Source organism: Propithecus coquereli, unplaced genomic scaffold, assembly GCF_000956105.1.
Source record: "Propithecus coquereli isolate 6110/MARCELLA unplaced genomic scaffold, Pcoq_1.0 Scaffold107, whole genome shotgun sequence".
In the NCBI taxonomy this organism is placed as follows: domain Eukaryota; kingdom Metazoa; phylum Chordata; class Mammalia; order Primates; family Indriidae; genus Propithecus; species Propithecus coquereli.
The window spans coordinates 2928248-2931847 of record NW_012134636.1 but is presented as its reverse complement, the minus strand read 5'-3'; positions in this window follow the sequence as shown (position 1 = coordinate 2931847).

Genomic DNA, 3600 nt, shown 5'->3' with positions numbered 1-3600 from the left:
CATGTGCCTGTGAGTCAGGAGGCTAAGACAGGAGGATCGCTTGAGCCCAAGAGTCTGAGGTTGCTGTGAGCTAGGCTGACGCCACGGCACTCTAGCCTGGGCAACAGAGTGAGACTCTTGTCTTAAAAAAAAAAAAAAAGATAGTACAATTTCAGACCATTCAGATGTCAGGGATAACATCTACTTAATAGGGTTGGGAATGTAGGAGAAAGTACTTCATAAACTAAGAAAATGTATTATCATCCCTAAAATAAAACCTCTCCATGAAGATTTTTAAAGGATGGACTCAGATTTGAGTTCAGCACTGATCGTAAATATGAGAATAGTTATCTGGAAGTCAGGAGCTGTATGATGTTTCTCTCTTTATGAATTATTCAGTTCAAACTGATAGTTAAAACATAATTTGGATGTTGGAGATAATTTTTTTTAAGCGAGTGGATGTGACCCAAACATGTCATGTTAAGACATGCAGATTTAGGATCCCACGGTAACAACATTGGACCCATTTAGTAGGAACAGAAAGAAGCTTTTGGTCATGCAATAGTTAGCTGAGATTGTGGATAGATATGAAAAGGAAATGATTATGTTGCAAAGGAATGGGAAATAACATGTACCGTGTATATGCGAGACACGTTTATACATTGTCTGTCTTAATGCTCATTACTGCCCAAAGAAGTGACTGATAGCATCTCTACTCTTCAGAAGCGGGAAATTGAAAATTAAAAATGATTAAATAACTTGCTCAAAGTTACGACATTTAAGTGGGAGAGCTGGCATTAAAACTCTTATCAACTTCAAGGTCCGTGTTCTTTTCATTTCACCATGTTGCCATGTGGGCTCTGACATAGATTGATACTTAGCACCTAAGCTTTGTGTGGTTCAGGTCTCCTTGTCCCAGTTTCATACCAAATTTTAGTTGTTTTTTTTCCAGAGAACTTTACGGAAAGCCTCTGATAAGACTTTATGAGCTGCTGAGGGTGACAAGTATGTGACTTATGCTCAAGAGTGAACAGGTGAAATTCCTGGGTTGTCTAAAGTTCCATTTACATGGGACCAACCATCTTTTCTGAGGTAATTACAAAAATGCTGGCCAACTCTTTCCATTCGTGGTTCTTGCATACAGTATGTACTTCTTATGTTGTGGGACTCTTTTTGTTGTTGTTCAGAATTCACCTTAGGGGTTTTCTCAAACTCTGTATTCTTATTCTGTAGTGGTTTTTAGCTTTCTTTTTCTTTCCAGGCTGGGTGGATGATGCAGTTTCACTTCTAGGTGTTAGGATTCTCTTTCACACTGGTTTGTCATGACCTTAAAATATTTGAGTTTCTCCTTAGGTAATTTTTTTTTTAATGTTGTGAAAAAAGTAAGCTAGAGATCTGTTTTACCAAATGAATTTAGAACACCAGTGGCTTGGAGAGCCCAGAGGCATTGCCTGAGTTGACCAAATGTAAAAACCTACCAATGGTCTACCTTTTTATCTTCTTCAGTTTGGTAGGTTTTTGGGTCCAGATTCAAAGGCTTGTTACGTTACTGAATTGGCCTTTTAGGTTCCCAGAGTTGCTAAATGTGGCATGTGATACCAAAGATGGAAAAATGTTTGTTATGATAACCATAATTGTCTTAGTTATAATCGCCATCATACTCCCTCCCGTCAGATAATTGATGAGGCCTAATAGTCATTTTGAGCTGCAACCACCCACAAAAACCACACACGGCGTTTTACTCAAAACTTTAACCACTACTTTGTGATGCAAAACTAGTGGAATTTTGGGTACTTTCTGTAAAATCGAAATCTGTATGGGGGTTTTCCAACATTCTAGTTGATTGTTAACAAATTGCCAGTGTAAGGAACAGGAGCAAAGCCGAGTTTGCGCGTAAACACCGACTTCTGTGGTAGGGTAGGATACCAGCATGCACCTGAGTGTTTTCACTAGGAGGAAGCCACCTAGCTTGGGTTGGAGAGTGGATTTTCCTTTGGAAAAGCACAGTTAAATAAGAGGTATTTGTGTGAGATTTGTAGTTGTAAAAGATAAAGATTTTAGGAGTTCACTTGCTGCTTATCTTTGCCACAAAGTTTTCGGTCTTGACAAAGTATTCGTATTCAATACTTTCTAATTTGTAGATCCTCTTATGAAAGGGATTTGAAAAAAAAAGTCGTTTGTGTTGCTTTTTCAATTTGTATTTTTTGACATGTAGGACAAAATAAAATTATGCATAAGAGCTTTCTGTAAGGGGAAAACTGTTAGGGGAACCCGATTATGGGTAAGATACTACATATCCCTATTCTGGAAGGGAGAGCAAGTAGGAAGAGGTCTCTGTATTTTGCTTACTCTGGAGCTGAGTCCTTGGGCAAGTTTCTTTACTTCTTTAGGGCTCAATTTCTTATCTTTAAAATAAGTTTTACTGCTGTTGCATGATTTGGTAGATGTAACATACTGTTTTAAAACTTCAATAGGAGTCCTCTGTCTTCTGTACTGGTGACTTTTATGTCATGTAAGTTGTCTTCTAACAAGCACATATTTGCCTTTAAAAATCTGTAATGGACATTATTTTGGCAAAAACCCAACTACTATAAGTGTGTAGTTATGCTCCTAATATTTTGGAAGAGTAAATTTCCCTCTGTGCCACTCAGAAGTCAGACTAACGGTCTTATGATTAGCCGTAAAATAACTACCAGAAACTTTCAGGCTCTTTCTCATTAATGCTTTATCCAAACCATCTATAGTAGGAGGATACAGAGGTTTACGATTGAAGTTTTTCACAGGTTTAATTTCTTAGTTTACCGTAAAGATCTTGATAATTTTCCCCAGCCCGTAAGTAAAGCTTTGTTTAGTTTGCTACTCTGCAGAGTGTGTTTTTGTTTTTCTTTTCCACATATAGTGTGTTTTTTTTTTATTTTTTGTTTTGGGACACTCTTTTTTACTGTGTGTGAGAGCGGGTTTTTTAGGGGCGCAACTCTGCGCTCTCTTTTTTGCGCGTGTACGTATAAAAAATTTTGTCTGCGCGGAGCACTGTGTATGGGACATGTGTGTGTGGGCGCACCCCGTGTATTTTGTCTCATTTTTTTAGAGTGTGATATAAAGTTTTGTTTTTTGTGTGTGTGTGTGAGGGGGAATAGAGATATTTGCAGTCCTAAAAAATTGTACAGGATGGAGTATGATTTAGAGCTTTAGGACCAAGGCAAACAAAGAGTGGAAGCATCATTTGTAGGGGGAAACACAGATTTATCGCTACACAATTTTAGGGACAGAAGTAGAAAAGGATAAGATCCCATAAGTGTTAGAGAGGTGGAATGGAATTTCCCACACCCCTTAACAAATGGTTTTGTTAAGGAAATTTGCAAAAGCTTGAAACTTGAATTGGTGCAGTAGCAAACTTTTAAAATGAAATAAAGCCAAAATGCTTGCACGTTAGCACTACACTATCAGACTTGATAGCCTGATAACACAAATTCTTCATCTGGGTAACTCTGAAGGTGACTTGGACCTTGATCCTTTAAATAGAGGTATTGGCCGGGCGCGGTGGCTCACGCCTGTAATCCTAGCACTCTGGGAGGCCGAGGCGGGCGGATTGTTTGAGCTCAGGAGTTCGAGACCAGCCTG